The sequence below is a fragment of the Podarcis liolepis genome (assembly GCF_965112155.1).
Source record: "Podarcis liolepis genome assembly, chromosome: 9".
Taxonomy (NCBI): Eukaryota; Metazoa; Chordata; class Lepidosauria; order Squamata; family Lacertidae; genus Podarcis; species Podarcis liolepis.
This window is the reverse complement of record NC_139564.1, coordinates 2544833-2564058: the sequence shown is the minus strand read 5'-3', so window position 1 is coordinate 2564058 and position 19226 is coordinate 2544833.

Here is a 19226-nt window from a genome sequence, read left to right as displayed (position 1 = left end):
TCCTAGAATAAATAACCCAAGTGGGACAAGGTCATTGTAAAGACCGACTTGTCGGTGTGGCCTTTGGGCGGCCTCCCCAGGCGTCCCGTGACTCAGGAATGCTCCCTTGGAGGAGAACATGTGCTCAGACAGAACCCTTTGCAGTGTGATGGCCTGGGACTCGGGCTTGGACTCGGAACCAGAGGAGTCTCAATCCGCACTGGATCCTTTGCCCCAGGCATCATCTGAACCAACTCTGGGTCCTGATCCTGAAGAGTCCCAGTCTGCACAGGTTCCCCTGCAACAAACACCAGCTGGGTCGAGTCAGGGGCCTGAGCCTGCCCTGGCTCCAGATGCAGGGAAGACCTCGTTGCCTCCAGCTGGGCCATCACTTACAGCTGCTCCACTACCAGTTGGGTCAGGGGAGGCTGAGGTGGCCCCAGGGTCTGGTAACCCACCGACATCTCCCGAGCTGCAGAGACTAAGATCTGAGAGAAGGAGAGACCTGAGTTCTCGCAATAGGAGTGCTCGCCTTCGGGCGAAACGGGGAGGTGAGTTGCCGGGGGATCAGGACCAGCCGCCACCCTGACAAAGATAAAAGGCTGTCAGACCCCGTCCCAGGTTGCAGGAGCAACATTGCTGTAGGCTAGACCCTGTGCCTGACCTAGCCTGGTTTCCTGCCTCAGGTCCTTCCTTGGCCCTGTCGGACTGACTCCTAGCAGAACCTCCGGATTCTGGACTGGTCCTGGACCGCATTTCACAAGTTATCCCCGGGCCCAGCACATGCCGAAGTTCAGGGAGGAATAGAAGCATTAATTTGGTATCATTCACCATCTTCAAGAAACTGTGGGGCAGAGCTGGATTACCCCACAGGCAGACTAAGCCTGCGGCTTTATTCTACGAAAGGCTACATGGGGAGACACAAAGCCTCAAACTCTGGGGTGGGACAGGGGTCCTACCAGGCAAATGGCAGCCCAGATATGCAAGGGGTTGGACTAGATGACCCTTGTGGTCCCTTCCAACCCTAAAATCCTGTACTCTGCCAGAGAAAAGCATGCCCACTCTAGAGATTTCCAGGTGATGCAGACTGCCGTGTCCTGAACCAGGCTGCCAACTCCTCTGCAGCGCTTATCGGCTGCTGAGTACGAATCAGGCTAATCAGTAAATGCTTATTAGTGTTGATTTGTGCTTTAATTGCACATAAAATACCCAGTCACTCCCTGCTCCTCCGTCTCTTCCTCTCAGTCGCTCTCTTGCCTCTTACGTCTTTGTCTTCTGCTTGTCTCCTTTCTGAGCACAGTAACAGGCCTGGGATTACTGCAATCTACGCGACGCCAAAAAGCTTTTAGCCGGGCCTGTCTCCTTGCCATCTTGGTGTTATGCTTTAATAGCTCCTTAATGTTTTGACTGAGCGGTTTAATTCCAAGGCTCCCTGTTCCAGCCGCGCCGAGAGGGAGCTCAACATGTCTTCCCATTTGCCTGATGTGATTTCCCTTGGCAGCAAGAGGTGTGACCCCGTGTACCGCTGAGGAGGCAGGTTTCGGGTACATCCTAGCAATTGGCTTGAACAGCAGATTGCTGCTGGGGTACAGGGAGATTTCTCAATGCTTTTCAATCAACTGAGAATATTGTCCCTTGGTGGAGGATAGAGAAGGGTACAAATGGTTCATGCGACCGCCTTTGGAACTGTGTCCAGTTCTGGTTGCCTCACCTCAAAAAGGATATTGTAGAGTTGGAAAAGTTTCTAAAAAGTGCAACTCAAATGATCAAAGTGATGAAGGGATACCCCTACGGGGGGGAGGGGAGGGGAGGGTGCAGCGTTTGGGACTTTTTAGCTTAGAGAAAAGGCAACATGATAGAAATTTATAAAATTATGTGTGGCTTGGAGAAACTGGATAGAGAAACTTATTTTTTCGCTCTCTCGTAGGACCAGAACTTGTGGACACCCGAAGCTGAATGTTGGAAGGTTCAGGACAGGAAAAAGAAAGCCCTCCTTCACACAGCGTGGTGTTAACCTATGGAACCCACTTCCACTGGATCTTCAGGAAGGGACTGTGGCCACCTGTAGTTCTGTGGTTTACCACATGGGGCAGCTGCATCCCAATCAAGCAAACCTTGACAGATGCGTACAGACAGGCCAGCAGGAATGGAAAGCAAAGGACCAGCTGGCCTGTAAGCCTTTATCCCATCAGGGCCCAATCAAAAGAAGCCTGGGCGGGGCTGAGAAAGCAATCCTGCTAACAAACAGAGCCCTCTAGTGGTAATGGCAGGAAACCCTCCCTGACACCCATTAGATAAGCACCTGGCTCTTAGAGACAAGTTGGGGGATATCAGTGCTCAGTTCTATGACCCAAGACCTCAAGTCCCCAAGATGTCTGACACCTGGAAACCTGTGTCCAATTCTGGGCCCCACAATTTAAGAAGGGTGTTGACAAGCTAGAAAGTGTGCATAGGGCAACCAAGAGGATCAAGGGTCTGGAAACCAAGCCTTATGAGGAACGGTTGAAGGAGCTGAGTGTGTTTAGTCTGGAAAAGAGGAGACTGAGAGGAGATATGATTTGTTGATGTTGTTTAGTCGTGTAGTTGTGTCCGACTCTTCGTGACCCCCTGGACCAGAGCACGCCAGACCCTCCTGTTTTCCACTGCCTCCCACAGTTTGGTCAAACTCATGCTGGAAGCTTCGAGAACACTGTCCCACCATCTCGTCCTCTGTCGTCCCCTTCTCCTTGTGCCCTCCATCTTTCCCAACATCAGGGTCTTTTCCAGGGAGTCTTCTCTTCTCATGACGTGGCCAAAATATTGGAGCCTCAGCTTCACGATCTGTCCTTCCAGTGAGCACTCAGGGCTGATTTCCTTCAGAATGGATAGGTTTGATCTTCTTGCAGTCCATGGGACTCTCAAGAGTCTCCTCCAGCACCATAATTCAAAAGCATCAATTCTTCGGCGATCAGCCTTCTTTATGGTCCAGCTCTCACTTCCATACATCACTACTGGGAAAACCACAGCTTTAACTATACGGACCTCTGTTGGAGATATGATAGCCCTCTTCAAATATATTAAGGGCTGTCACATGGAAGAGGGAAAAGCTTATTTTCTGCTGGTCTGGAGGGTAGGACTCGAACCCATGGCTTCAAGTGACAAGGAAGGAGATTCTGACTAAATACAGCCATACCTTGGTTTTCGAACAGCTTAGTTCTCGAACGTTTTGGCTCCCGAACGCTGCAAACCCGGAAGTGACTGTTCCGGTTTACAAACTAATTTTGGAAACCGAACATCCGACGGGGCTTCTGCAGCTTCTGATTGGCTGCAGGAACTTCCTGCAGCCAATCAGAAGCCGCACTTTGGTTTCCGAATGTTTTGGAAGTCCAACGGACTCCGTTCAACTTCCAAGGTACAACTGTATCAGGAAGAACTTTCTGACAGTAAGAGCTGTTTGACTGTGGAACAGTCTCCCTCAGGAGGTTTTTAAGCACCGGTTGGATGGCCACCTGTCATGGATGCTTTAGTTTAGATTTCTGCCCGGCAGGGGGTTGGACAAGATGACCTCTGGGTTCCCTTCCAACTTTACAATTCTGTGATTCGGTACCTAGAGCAGGAAGGCCCAGTGGCAAGACCTCTTCCACTCGCTATCCCGGCAGCCATTGCTCAGAGCCCTGTGTGACCCTCATGGAAACACAGGACCTGGGCAAGAGTGGGGTGGGGTCTTTGCAGGAGAACCTCCTGCTGGGTTGCACCCTGTGGGTCAGATCTGCACCTGCCACTGCCAGAGGCACTGAAACCCGCCATCTGAAGTTGCCGCTTCACCTTAGCTTACAGCGGGGGAGCTGCCCGCATCCGCTGGCACTCGTCGTAGGAGATCGTTCCTGACGTGGCTGCCCTAATCTTGCTCTTAAACACTGTGTTCACATTAGACAGGGACATTATATCCCTCCCACCTTCCCTCTTGCCGTGTCCCTCCACGGCCCGGAGAAACGGAGACGGCAAAATGCCAGGGAGTCGGGGGCTTGAGCAGCAATGGCACCTTGTGTCTTTGTCACAAAGATTTAGGCTCCTGAGCCTTGAAGGACAAGAAGATGCCATGCTCCCTTTGCTGGATAAATGGATACAGTGTCTTGCTATTAAGGCATGTCTTGTTCTATCAAGGCTCCCTTACCGTATCGCTCACTTTCGCTGCTCTTTTGTTTCCAGATCTCTCTCCTTTCACTCTCGCCCAGAGCCATTAGCAACTGATGGAAAAGTGCGAGAAGAGGGCAGACTTTGCTGGAAACTTTGGTGCTGACCTGCTAATAAACTGGGTTCAGTCACAGAATCACGCAGCTGGATCAGGCCCCAAGGGGATCTGTCTCTGTCTATTTATCTAAGGGACTGTTAGCATTTGGCAAAAAAGTGAGGAAGAAGAAATACATACGATACAATAATCTTTATTGTCATTGTCCCATACAGAACAACGAAATTGAAAAAAATCTACATCAGACATTCAAAAACCAACAAGCCTGCTATCTCAGCTATCCCAGCCTGGTTAGCCCCCTAAAAACTCTGATATCTCATAACTAAATACAATATACTCCCACAGAGACTACCTTACACTGCGTTTAAAACCCAAATCACATTTGGATAGAAACTGTTTCTCAGGCGGATATTCCTAGTCTTTATAACCCTGTAATCCAGAAGGCAGAAGCTGAAAGAGATCATTTCCGGGGTGCGCACTATCCAGTGCTATCTCTGCAGCTTTCTTATGGCATCTGGAAGCGTAGATTTGATCCAAGGTGGGAAGAGTGCACCCAATTATTCTCTTCTTTACAACCCTGGACAGCATTGTTTTTTCCCTGACCGTGCAGCTCCCAAACCACACACACAGACCATAAGTTAATACACTCTCAACAGTACAATGGTAAAATGCCAACAACAGGTCCTTTGAGAGATTATTTTTCTGGAGGATTCTCAGGAAGTATAACCTCCGCTGTGCTCTCTTCATCAGGTCTTTGCTGTTTTCTCCCCAGGTTAGGTCCTCTCTCAACTCCATTCCCAGAAATCGAAACACCGAGACCTGTTCCACGCACCTCCCCTCAATAATGAGTGCTGAATATTCAATTTACATTTCCTAAAGTCCACAATAATCTCTTTTGTTTTCTTTTAAATTAAGGAGTAAGTTGTTTTTCCTGCACATGGTATGGAGGAAGGAGTTAAGCTATGGAACTGCCAGTGACTGCCACAAATCTGGGTGGCTTTAAAAGAGGATTAGACAAATTCATGGAGAAGGAGAGAGCTGTCAATGGTTACTAGCCAGGATGGAGGCAGTGATGCTTCTGAATCCCAGTTTCTGGAAACTACAGGAGGCGAGAGTTCTTGTGCTCAAATCCTGCTTACAGGTTTCCCACTGGAGTATCTGCTTGGCCACTGTGAAAACGGGATGCTGTACTAGACAGGAGGGGGCGCTGGTGGCACTGTGGTCTAAACCACTGAGCCTCTTGGGCTTGCCAATCAGAAGGTCAGCGGTTCGGATCCATTCTATGGTGGTGAGCTCCCGTCGCTCTGTTCCAGCTCCTGCCAACCTAGCAGTTCAAAAGCACACTAGTGCAAGTAGATAATTTTTTTTGGGGGGGGGGAGGGATGCTGATGAAGACCCTTAAGTGGTCAATGAAGGAAATCATCTTACGAAGAATCGTGTGTGTGTGTGTGTGTGTGAGAGAGAGAGAGAGAGAGAGAGAGAGAGAGATCTTTATTGTTTTAAAATAGATACATTCATGCCAGGAAAGCAAACGAACCAACCAACCAACATACAATCAAATAAACTATAAATTGACAAACAGAAAATAGTAATATATGAAACAACACAATTCTTATAACTAACATCATTTGTACTCCTAGTGATGTGAACGATTGTAAAACTTATAAAACAAGAAATTAAAAGTGACTTCCAATTAGTCTTGCTGTACTTTATCTGTTGATTACCTTATACCGCACTATTTCTTATATAGTTTCTGTTAACTTCCCTACAAACTTATATTTATACAATGCAAGGTTCAGTCTAATTCTGCCAAGAAGTTTCCTTTTATACTGTAATTTTTAAAGTATTTTTTAAAAATTCTCCAATCCTTATAGACTATTTGTCATCTTAGGAAGAATATTGTCTGGCCAGTTCAGCAACAGAACCTTCTATTAGGTAAAGGACCCCTGGGTGGCTAAGTCCCATCAAAGGCAACTATGGGGTTGTAGTCACAGGTAGGTAGCTGTGTTGGTCTGCCGTAGTCGAAGCATAATAAAAAAATTCCTTCTAGTAGCACCTTAGAGACCAACTAAGTTTGGGGTTGTGGCATTCATCTTGCTTTCAGACCATGCTGGTGTTTGTCCACAGACAGCTTTCCGGGTCATGTAGCCAGCAGGACTAAACCGCTTCTGGTGCAATGGGTCACCATGACAAGTACCAAAGTGCACAGAAACGCCGTTTACCTTCCTGCCACAGTGGTACCTATTTATCTACCTGCACTGGCATGCCTTTGAACTGCTAGGTTGGCAGGAGCAGGGACAGCTCACCCCATGGCGCGGATTCGAACCGCTGACCTTCTGATCGGCAAGCCCAAGAGGCTCAGTGGTTTAGACCACAGCGCCACCGACTCCCTCATTATGTTCCAACCGTCCCTGGGGGGCAGGACCCAAAACACTGGAAGGAACTCAGGGCATCAGAGGACTGGAACCCAGAGAAAAGGTGGGATTAAAAGCAATGCACAAAACAAACAAATATTAAATCCTCCTCATGTTATTCTGGGGCCTCATGGTGGCAGCGGGGTGTTGGTGACAACTACCAGGGAAACAGCATCTTAAAAAGTAGAGACATCACCTTGCCAACAAAGGTCCGTATAGTTAAAGCAATGGTTTTCCCAGTAGTGATGTATGGAAGTGAGAGCTGGACCATAAAGAAGGCTGATCGCTGAAGAGTTGATGCTTTTGAATTCTGGTGCTGGAGGAGACTCTTGAGAGTCCCATGGACTGCAAGAAGATCAGACCTCTCCATTCTGAAGGAAATCAGCCCTGAGTGCTCACTGGAAGGACAGATCCTGAAGCTGAGGCTCCAAGACTTTGGCCACCTCATGAGAAGAGAAGACTCCCTGGAAAAGACCCTGATGTTGGGAAAGATGGAGGGCACAAGGAGAAGGGGACGACAGAGGACGAGATGGTGGGACAGTGTTCTCGAAGCTACCAGCATGAGTTTGACCAAACTGCGGGAGGCAGTGGAAGACAGGAGGGCCTGGCGTGCTCTGGTCCAGGGGGTCACAAAGAGTCGGACACGACTAAACGACTCAACAACAACTAGGGAAAGGGTAGCATTTTCGCAAGATAGCCTTTGTTTTCCTAGGGAGTCAAGAAAAAGAAAGCCACCTCCGAAATTTTCTCAGAAAACCCTGCTTCCAAAACTGAATTTTTTTTGAGGGACAAGACCGGGGGTTGAGTTTGGGGGGTCTTTGGAACTCAAGGCTGCCAATGGCTGCTGAGCTCTGTCTCACTCCATCTGCATAAACGGCACTGAGGATGCAGGAAGTCTTAGCTAGAAATGCTCTCTTTCCTTCTGATTTTCTGAAAGCTGAGCATTACACCTTGTTCCCATTTCCTAATGCATCTCATATTGTTAACTGTCATCTGTTCTGCCTCTAGATTTGAACCAACGAAGCCTGTGCACATTGCGATGTAAGGAACTGATATTACAGATAGGGATCTCAAATAAGAAGCTAAATGAATTGCCGGGGGGGGGGGTGAGCCTTAACTTCCCAGGAGGACAGAAAAAGATCTGAAAGTAAAATCAAGATACTGTGTCCCGAGGAAGGGAAGGGGGGGTCCTTTCTCAGGGTGAGGCATTTTGGGAGAGGGGGCCTGAGCCCTCCATGACTTTCCCAGGATGACTGGACATCCTCTTTCTGAATGATTCAAGCGTCTGGAACGACTCGAAAAACCCAGGATTCTGTCCTCCTTTGCAAGGGCCCAACCCACATACTAATCTTGCCCCTGCCTAAAATTTGTTTATTGGTGTGTGCTTTTCTTTTTGTAAATTTACCAAAGAATAATAATATTTTTTAAAAAGTCAGGATTACAGTGGGACCTCTGGTTACAAACTTAATTCGTTCCAGAGACCTGTTCTCAAGTCGAAACCATTCTTATCCTGAGGCGCGCTTTCGCTAATGGCGCCTCCTGCTGTGCGTGCGCCTCTGGCGTGTGACGTCTGCTCGAATCCTGGGGCAAAGTTCACAACCAGGAGCAACTACTTCCGGGTTAGCGGAGCTCGTAACCCAAAGCGTGTGTAACCAGAAGCGTTTGTAACCAGGGGTTTTCTCAGGGCAGTGGAGGGTTACAGTCACAATGGCTGTGAGCCATTGGTGGGACTCAGCTCGCCCTTCATCTGATAGGAAATAATAATAATAATAATAATAATAATAATAATAATAATAATAATAATAATTTATACCCTGCCCATCTGGCTGGGTTTCCCCAGCCACTCTGGGTGGCTCCCAACAGAATATTAATAATAAAAAAGTGACAGCAGCAGTCATTAAAAACTTCCCTGAACAGGACTGCCTTCAGATGTCTTCTGAGTTGTTTATTTCCTTGACATCTGATGGGAGGGCGTTCCACAGGGCGGGCGCCACCACCGAGAAGGCCCTCTGCTCTGCAACTGGAGGGGAATGGGGGTGTTGAAGGGGATCAGTTGGAGGGAGGGAGAAAGGTCCCCACGGTCATACCTCATGCTGAGTCCTTTTCAGGTCCCGTCTTTTCAAGTTGTGCCCCGCGGCAACCTGGAAGTACCGGAACGGTTACTTCCAGGTTTTGCCACTCATGCATGTGCAGAAGTGTTAAATCATGCCATGCGCACAGACGCGGTGCTTCTGGATGCGAACGCTTCGAGCTGCGGACGTGCCTTCGGGATGGATTGCATCCCCAACTCGAGGTTCCACTGTACGGTGGTACCTCTGGTTGTGAACGGGATCCGTTCCGGAGGCCCGTTAGCAACATGAAAAGAAACGCAACCCACAGTGGCGCGTCTGCGCACGCGCAGGTTGTGATTCACCACTTCTGTGCATGCGCGCGATGTCATTTTGTGTGTCTGTGCATGCGCGAGCGGCACAACCCAGAAGTAACCCTTTCCAGTACTTCCAGGTCACGGCGGGACGTAACCTGAAAGAACATAATATGAAGCGGACGTAACATGAGGTATGACTGTATTTTTATCTGAGGAATGTTGGAGGGTATGCCAGGGAATAAGAACAAGAACATAAGAAGGGTCTTGCTGGGTCAGCATCCTGTTCTCACAGTGGCCAGCCAGATGCCCATTATGGGAAACCTGAAGGCAGGATCCGAGCACCAGTGCTCTCCCGTGTGGTGTAGTGGGTAAGAGCGGTGGACTCGTAATCTGGTGAACTGGGTTCAATTCCCCGCTCTTCCACATGCAGCTGCTGGGTGACCTTGGGCCAGTCACACTTCTCTGAAGTCTCTCAGCCCCACTCACCTCACAGAGTGTTTGTTGTGGGGGAGGAAGGAACAGGAGAATGTGAGCCGCTTTGAGACTCCTTAAAGGGAGTGAAAGGCGGGATATCAAATCCAAACTCTTCTTCTTCTCCGCCCCCGTGGCTTAAAGCAACTGGGATTCAGAAGCAGTGCTACTTCCAGCTGTCGAGGGAGAGCCATCGAGACCCCTCTCCCCTTCCACAAATTTGTCTAATCCTCTTCTAAAGCCATCCAAGTTGGGTGGCCATCCCTGACTCTTGTGGGATGGAGAGCAGGAACACAGACCAGTTTAGCATTCCCAGCTCACGGGCGGCTGGCATCCTAACAGCCATGGTCTGCTCTGAAGAAGAACCCCAGCAACGAGTCTCAATTCCCACCGATCCGTAACTCCTTTAGAAAAAATCAGCTTTGGAATGACACATTCCCATACCCGGGCCCCATCCGAGGAAGAGGGGAGGCCGAGGGTGGCGGCAGAACACGGAGGGGAAAGTGGACTGTTTTGGAAAGCTTACAAGAAAAACCCTCCAGCTGTTCTGAGCTTTACGTCTGTTTGATCTCAGAAAAGTCCTTTCTACCGACCAAACGGGGTGGGAGGGAGGGAGCCCCACACATTGTTAGAAAGGAAGTCCTGCTACATGCCAAAGGCATTAAGGGGGCTTTTTTTGGGGGGGGGGCTCCGTGCCAGAAGCGGAAGAAGAGGGAAACACTCTCCAGAAGAATCTCTGGGAACTTTCAAGAGTCAGGCAGCAGCAAGCAGCTTCTCTTCTCTTCTCTTCTCTTCTCTTCTCTTCTCTTCTCTTCTCTTCTCTTCTCTTCTCTTCTCTTCTCTTCTCTTCTCTCATGGATTACCGTAAATTGGACCCCAACTATGTCTCATCCTTTTCTGCCTACAGGTTGTTAGAGTGCTGGATGAGGAGACCAGGGTCCCAATCCCCCAATCAGTCATGAAGCCTGCTTTGGGGCTCTCACAGTTTCTCAGCTTCATCTACATTGCAGGGTTATTGCGAGGACAAAGATGGAGAGGAGGAAAACCACTTAGAGCTCCCTGGGAGGGGGGGCAGGATATACATGAATCAATAAATGACAGTAAAATCCTCCACTTCCAGTTTTTGATTGGGTTCCTCATCCGTGGCCCTTGGGTGATTCTTGGGACCCCCTTATATGGATTGCACCAACATGTTGGGTCCCCTCCCCCTGCGATCATCTTCAAGCTCCTCCTCCCCCATTTAGAAAAAGCAACTCACATTATATTTGTGGAAAATATTGCAAGAAGAACCACCATAGAAATAATAATTTAATAATAATAATCATTTATTATTTATACACCACTCATCTGGCTGGATTTTCCCAGCCACTCTGGGTGGCTCCCAACAGAATAATAATAATAATAATAATAATAATAATAATAATAATAATAATAATAAGATAAAAAAACAAACATTGAAAACTTCCCTAAACAGGGCTGCCTTCAGATGTCTTCTGAAAGTCAGGTGGTTGTTTATTTCCTTAACATCTGGTGGGAGGGCATTCCACAGTGCGGGCACCACCACTGAGAAGGCCCTCTGCCTGGTTCCCTGTAACTTGGCTTCTCACAGGGAGGGAACCGCCAGAAGGCCCTTGGAACTGGACCTCAGTGTCTGGGCTGAATGATGGGGGTGGAGACGCTCCTTCAGGTATACTGGGCCAAGGCTGTTTAGGGCTTTAAAGTTCAGCACCAACACTTTGAATTTTGCTCGGAAACGTACTGGGAGCCAATATAGCTCTTTAATATGGTCTCAGCGGCCACTCCCAGTCACCAGTCTAGCTGCCGCATTCTGGATTAGTTGTAGTTTCCAGGTCACCTTCAAAGGTAGCCCCATGTAGAGTGCATTGCAGTAGTCGAAGCCGGAGATAACTAGAGCATGCACCACTCTGGCGAGACAGTCTGCAGGCAGGGAGGGTCTCATCCTGTGTACCAGATGGAGCTGATAAACAGCTGCCCTGGACACAGAATTGACCTGCGCCTCCATGGAGAGCCGTGAGTCCAGAATGACTCCCAGGCTGCACACCTGGTCCTTCAGGGGCACAGTTACCCCATTCAGGAACAGGGAGTCCTCCACACCCACCCGCCTCCTGTCCCCCCAAAACAGTACTTCTGTCTTGTCAGGATTCAACCTCAATCTGTTAGCTGCCATCCATCCTCCAGCCGCCTCCAGACACTCACACAGGACCTTCACCGCCTTCACTGGTTCTGATTTGAAAGAGAGGTAGAGCTGGGTATCATCCACATATTGATGGACACCCAGCCCAAACCCCTTGGTGATCTCTCCCAGCGGCTTCATATCATGGAAACAAAATCTCTTTCTGCACTTTGCAGAATGCCCTATTTTGCCTTCCCCCAGGGCCCTTCCACAGGGCGCTGACACCCCCCCACACACACATTAAGGGGCCCGCAAGCTGTCTCTCTCTGAGTTGCAGGTGTCCCACCCCAGGTGGGAAATGGGGAGCCCCAGCTCTGCGCTCGACCTCCTTCTCGCCCTGGCATGCGCCCTCGCTCGTCCCAGCCCCCTCCCGGCTCCCGGGCAGGGGCTGGGGTGTGCAGAGGGCTCTCAGTGGTGGCAGGGGATGTCGGCCCCCTCAATATTGGGGGAGCTTGGCCCCCTGCCTCAAAATATAGAGGGGGCTGAAGCGCCTTGCGTCCCTATATCCGGCGCCCCTTGCCTTCCTTTCGCCTCTGTCTTTCCACGTCCTTAAAGCTGTTTCTATATTGCGTGTGTAGGTCCCCAGGCCACCCCTCAAATAACTTCACACATAACACGTAATTTTAGTTTTGGTTTTGGGGCACTATTTTGGCCACAACTTTATTAAAATACAAAATCAGTGAGTGGTTGTTTAGACATTGGTTATCACTATCTGTCCCCCCGCCTGGGACAGAACTGACATCCCGAGGTCCGATCGGTAGCCAGTAGAAGAGAAAGTCAAACTTGGGGGTCATTTGAGCTAAGCGTCGGACCCATGCCCCGAAAGCTTGCCTGCCCGGTCCTATAACAAGGATTCCCATAACAGGGATTGGGCGGCCCTGGTCCCATAACAGGGACTGGACGAAATCATGGCAAGCCCCAGGATTCCTTTAACGGAATTCCCTTCAGCGCAATAGGAGGGGCAGGCCCAGCCTGACCCCTCCACCACCAGCATATTATAACCAATGCCTAACTGCAACCTTACAAGTTGTGACGAATTGCTGAGTAGTAGGCAAAAACCAAATGGCACAGCCAATCACCAAATGGCAAAATTCCTACTAGGCCCCTGCGCCAAGGCAGACGACCCAATGACAGGCAAAGCAAGGTCAACCGGAAAAGAGGGCAGGCGGGCGGGTGATCCGATGCACTCTGCAAAGAGAAAGAGAAAGAAGAGTGCACCAATATTTAAAGACTATGGTCCCACCCACCCAATTTGCAACATACAATTGGCCCCAGCAACCCGGTTACCCAATCATGATGCCAGGCAACAACTATTAACCTGCCTGGCAACAAGAGGCCTGGCCCGGTGGCCCACACCGCAACACGTGCTCTCATTTATTGGAGAACACGCTTTGTGAGGAGGGGGGGGACCGAGGAGTGTGTCCCCGTCCTCCCCCCCCGCCTGTTCCTGCAGTAACAAGGTGCAGGTGGGCTTTGCCGCGAAAGCTTTCAGCCTGGAAAATCTCAGCTGCAGACACATTAGCGGGCTTGACGCCGCTGAAGGGGGGGCGGATCAAGTTTCCACATGTTTGGGCTGGGAGGAAGAGGCACGTTACAGGCGTGTTTTGTGTTATACGGAAAGGGCTTTTAAAATATACGCTGGGCTTTTCTTCTGCGAAGCAGGAAAGGGGAGGAGGGGAGAGAAAGCGTGGAAGCTGCAAGATGCAGTGATGGCCTCCCTGAAACAAACCCGTAGCTCTGAATTCTCTGGCTGGCTTTAAGACCAGAAACCCAGGCAGCAGATATTTCAGAGCGCTGTGCCAAAATCACCCCCTGCTAGATACTTGGATGCCTGAAGCAAAGGACACTAGACAACAGAAGTTCACAAAATCATGCATGGCATGGATATATGTGTTGGTGCTGACCTTTAAAGCCCTAAACGGCCTTGGTCCAGTATATCTGAAGGAGCGTCTCCACCCCCATCATTCTGCCCGGACACTGAGGTCCAGCACCAAGGGCCTTCTGGCAGTTCCCTCCCTGCAACAAGCCAAGTTACAGGGAACCAGGCAGAGGGCCTTCTCGGTAGTGGTGCCCTCCCTGTGGAACGCCCTCCCACCAGATGTCAAAGAGAACAACACATACCAGACCTTTAGAAGGCATCTGAAGGCAGCCCTGTTTAGGGAAGCTTTTAATCTTTGATGTATTATAGTATTTTAATATTTTTTTGGAAGCCGCCCAGAGTGGCTGGGAAAGCCCAGCCAGATGGGCGGGGTATAAATAAATTATTATTATTATTATTATTATTATTATTATTATTATTATTATTATGTCATAGAATCCTAGAAATGTAGAGCTGGAAGGGACCCTGAGGGTCATCCATTCCAACCCCCTGCAATGTAGGAATCACAGCTAATGCACCTCTGACTGATGGCAATCCAAACTCTGCTTAAAAACCTCCAATAGATCAAGGATAGAAAAAAAGCTATTCTTCCTCACTCACCATGCCAGAACTCGCAGACATCCAGTGAAGCTGAACACTGAAAGTTTCAGGACAGATAAAGAAATGACCTCTTCATGCAGTGCCAGCGGCGTAGCGTGAGTTGTCAGCACCCGGGGCAACGCAAGTAATTTGCGCCCCCTAACCCGGGGCAAGGCAAGTAATTTGCGCCCCCCCAACCCCTAACCTGCGAGTTGCCGCTGGCGCTGCCGCGCAAACAACGCTGCTTGCCCGGAGGAGGATGGAGGCAGAAGCAGCCGCCGCCTGTGGCTGGGCCGAGGGGATGGCGGCGGCGGCAGGGTGCAGAGGCTGCCCGTGCCCGGCCAGGCGTCGGTGGCGGCGTCGGCGCTGCTGCAGCGGCTGCTCCTCCTGTGAGCAGTGAGCGGAGCGCAGCCACAGCGACGGCGGGGGGCGCGCGCGCTAGGGCGCAAGGCTGGTGGTGGCGGCGGGGAGCCCGGCGGAGGAAGGAACTTGTCCCTTCCCTCTGGACTCGCGCCCCCCCCCAGATGTTGCGCCCGGTGCGGTCGGCACCCCTGGCACCCCCCACGCTACGCCACTGTGCAGTGCATAGTTGAACTATGGAACTCACTCCCACTGGAGGCAGTCATGGACACAGCCTTGAATGGCCTGGCCCATTTAGTCCAGCATCCTGTCTGCAGATGGTGAACAATCATAAACAGAAAAAGCTGTCCCCTGCCAAGTCAGATCTCCAGCCCATCCAGACTAGTGCTGCATGCCTTGACTGGCAGCATCTTTCGAAGATCACAGATGGAGCCAGTTCTCAGCGCTGGCACCAGTGTTCTTCTTTAGTGGCAGACACCAAGACCCGAACCCGGGACTTTCTGCTTTCAGAGAATTTTCTCTTCCCCTTCTTCCCCATGTGGTTTTAATAAATACTTGACATTTGCACAAATTTATTAGTTGCTAGCACTCCCTTTAATAGCGAGCACGGGTGGTGAGTTCCAATAGACACAGAGCCAAAACAGGGCCATTGATAAATGAGAGCGAGAGATTGGTGTGATTGGGGGATTCTACAGGTTTGCATGGGGGGGGGGCACGACTTTCATAAGAAGCTAAGAGTGGGGGACGAGACAGAATAAAAAACATCCCAAGGTGGACCGAGCAAAATGTTGCATGATGGAATAGGAGGGAATTTGAAAACCAAGGTGTAAGAAAGGAATGCTCACTGGGAAGGAACGGTTGGCATCATCATCATCCTCATCATCATCATCATCATTTATTATTTGTATCCTGCCCATCAGGCTGGGTTTCCCCAGCCACTCTGGGTGGCTTCCAACAAAGATTAAAAATACATCAAAATGTCACACATTACAAACTTCCCTGAACAGGGCTGCCTTCAGATGTCTTCTAAAAGTCAGGCAGTTGTTTATCTCTTTGACAGCTGATGGGAGGGCGTTCCATAGGGTGGGTGCCACTACCGAGAAGGCCCTCTGCCTGGTTCCCTGTAACCATAGGCGCCGACTCCATGGGGCTTGAGGGGGCCCGAGCCCCCTCAAAAATTTGTTTGCCCCCCCAATAATCTCCGGCGCCCCTCCAGCAGAGCGCCATCGCCGCCCCTCCCCCAGCCCAAAATGCACAGGGTCAGGCTGCATGCCTCCTGCCCTCCCTCCCGAGCAAAAGCTCCACCCAATTTCCACTCCGGAGCTGATTAATAGGCGCAGCACGCTCTCCTCTATTCGCTCACGAGGAGGCGGCGCCACTTTATTTGCATTTTCATGAGCTTATTTATTATTCATGAGCTTTCCCGGGCCCCCCCAATATTTTTTATAAGTCCGCGTCCCTGCCATTAACGTGGCTTCTCGCAGCGAGGGAACCGCCAGAAGGCCCTCGGAGCTGGACCTCAGTGTCCTGGCAGAACAATGGGGGTGGAGACACGCCTTCAGGTATACAGGACCGAGGCCATTTAGGGCTTTAAAGGTCAGCACCAACACTTTGAATTGTGCTCAGAAATGTACTGGGAGCCAGTGTAGGTCTTTCAAGACCGGTGTTGCTGCATTCTGGATTAGTTGTGGTTTCCGGGTCACCTTCAAAGGTAGCCCCACATAGAGCGCATGGCAGTAGTCCAAGCAGGAGATAATACACCACTCTAGCAAGACAGTCTGCGGGCAGGTAGGGTCTCATCCTGCATACCAGATGGAGCTGGGAGACAGCTGCCCTGGACACAGAATTGACCTGCACCTCCATGGACACCTGTGAGTCCAAAATGACTCCCAGGCTGCGCACCTGGTCCTTCAGGGGCAAGTTACCCTATTCAGGACCAAGGAGCCCCCCACCTGCCCCCCCCGTCCCCCCAAAACACTTCTTCTGTCTTGTCAGGATTCAACCTCAATCCGTTAGCCGTCATCCATCCTCCAACCCTCTCCAGTCGCTCACACAGGACCTTCACCGCCTTCACTGGTTCTGATTTGAAAGAGAAGTAGAGCTGGGTGTTAATGCTGCGAGGCCCTCCAACTTGTGCTCGGGTTTTATATGTATGTAAATAAAACCATAAATCATAAAGACACTGCAGACTCCGCTGAGCTCCATTGCAAGGAAACCAAACCTTGGGTAAGTGTTGGGAACCCCTGGAGTCTCTCGCTGCCCAGAGATTGAGGTAGCATAAAGCTCTGAACACACTCCTGGAAACATAAGTATGAGCAATATCCCATTGCCTTCCTAGGGGTGTGCCTTGAGCCTTTTGACGGAGAAGCAGGAGGAGGAATTCAGCTCTGCTGACCCACCGCTGGGCTGGAAGGGTCTCGCTGACCTCACAGATTCCTGGCTGCTGAGTTATGTCCTCTCACTGACAGTGGGTAAATATTTTCCCTGGCAGCCGAGCCTCCCTTGCAAGCCTGGCTTGGGAATGTCCCCTCCCCTCTCGGACGTTGCTGGAGGAGCCTTGGTTGCCTCTAAGGAGATGCCAGCTGATAAGGGGGTGCCAAAGAGCACCACCCTCCTCCTGCAGGAGCCGCCCCCCAAAAAATTCCAAATATTGTAATTAGGATTGCAAATTGGTAAACAAATCTCTGTCACTGCAGATGGTGACAGCAGTCACAGAATTAAAAGACGCCTGCTTCTTGGGAGAAAAGCAATGACAAACCTAGACAGCATCTTAAAAAGCAGAGACATCACTTTGCTGACAAAGGTCCCTATAGTTCAGGGGTCTGCAACCTTTAAGACAAAAAGAGCCACTTGGACCCGTTTCCGAAGAAAAAAACACACCTGGGAGCCGCAAAACCACTGTGACATTTAAAGCATGCGCGCTGCTGCCCTCTGATCTGACAGCAGATGGGAAGGTGACGTTGGGACGGTGCGTGACTAACGCACGCACCACCCCCATGCGACATCACAGCCAGTACAGTGCCTGCCACAGTGGGGAGTGTCGGGGCGCACAATGCGCCTCCTCCCCTTGCTAGTATCCGCCCCGGAGCCGCGGCAAAGGTTTAAAAGAGCCACATGCGGCTCTGGAGCCACAGGTTGCAGACCCCTGCTATAGTTAAAGCTATGGTTTTCCCAGTAGTGATGTATGGAAGTGAGAGCTGGACCATAAAGAAGGCTGATCGCCAAATAATTGATGCTTTTGAATTATGGTGCTGGAGGAGACTCTTGAGAGTCCCATGGACTGCAAGAAGATCCAACCTCTCCATTCTGAAGGAAATCAGCCCTGAGTGCTCACTGGAAGGGCAGATCCTGAAGCTGAGGCTCCAAGACTTTGGCCACCTCATGAGAAGAGAAGACTCCCCAGAAAAGATCCTGATGTTGGGAAAGATGGAGGGCACAAGGAGAAGGGGACGACAGAGGACAAGATGGTGGGACAGTGCTCTCGAAGCTACCAGCATGAGTTTGACTAAACTGCGGGAAGCAGTGGAAGACAGGAGTGCCTGGCGTGCTCTGGTCCAGGGGGTCACGAAGAGGCGGACACGACTAAATGACTAAACAACAACAACAATATGTTTTAGATGCTTTCAGTTCCAAAGTTCAGAATGCTCTCCTGGAAGAGAGAGTGCCTTAGATTCTGAAGATGCCTGTACAGAAAACACACCTTGCCCCTTATCAGAGAGGAATGCAAAGAGTTTCCAAGTGATGGTGGGGGAGAGACAGAGAGAGTTTCATTCCTTCATTCTCCCTGCCAGCCTCCTGCAGTTTATAAATCATGGAGCTGCAGAATTGGAAGGTACCCAGAAAATTCATCTAGTCCAACCCCCTGGTTTGCAGGGGGGCAGCAGCCTTCCCCGATCTAGCGCCCTCCAGGTGCGTTGCACTACAACTCCCATGGGCACCCAGAGAGCACCGGCTTTCGGGAGGTTGATGCTTCCACCGACACTTCCTCTCCTCTCCTGCCACTTGTGACTTCCTGCTCTGGTTCCTTCGTATCACATGCTGGTGCAGGCTGGGGGGGGGGGCAGGCATCTAGGGGGGAGGCTGACTCAGCTGGCTTCACGTGCTGACCTTGCTGAAACCAGCAGCGGGTCGAAAGAGCGCCCAGTTCCTGCACATCGGAAGCGTGAAGATCTGATAATCTGCTCAGTTTCTTTTCCTGATAATGCAACATCTACTTCCTCTGGAGAAAAGTGAAAGAATGCACTGAGTCCAGCAAAGCACAGAGACCAAAGACCTGAATGGCAGAAAAAATGGGCGGAACCTTGAGATCAGTTTTGGTTCTTTGACTATGGTTGCCAGACTTCCACGTTTCCCGGGGACTGTCCCCGGATTTACAAACCTGTCCCCGGACAAAATCCGTCTCCGGAATGTCCCCGGATTTCATTTAATGTCCCCGGATTTATATTTTAAGTTTTGTGGATTTATTAGTAGGGAATGAATGTTGCGTGATTGGTTCAATGGCACAAGACACATCATATGGTATCCAGTATACCTGAAGGAGCATCTCCACCTCCATCGTTCGGCCTGGACACTGAGGTCCAGCGCTGAGGGCCTTCTGGCGGTTCCCTCGCTGCGAGAAGCCAAGTTACAGGGAACCAGGCAGAGGGTCTTCTCGGTAGTGGCGCCCTCCCTGTGGAACACCCTCCCACCAGATGTAAAAGAGAAGAACAACTACCAGACTTTTATCAGACATCTGAAGGCAGCCCTGTTTAGGGAAG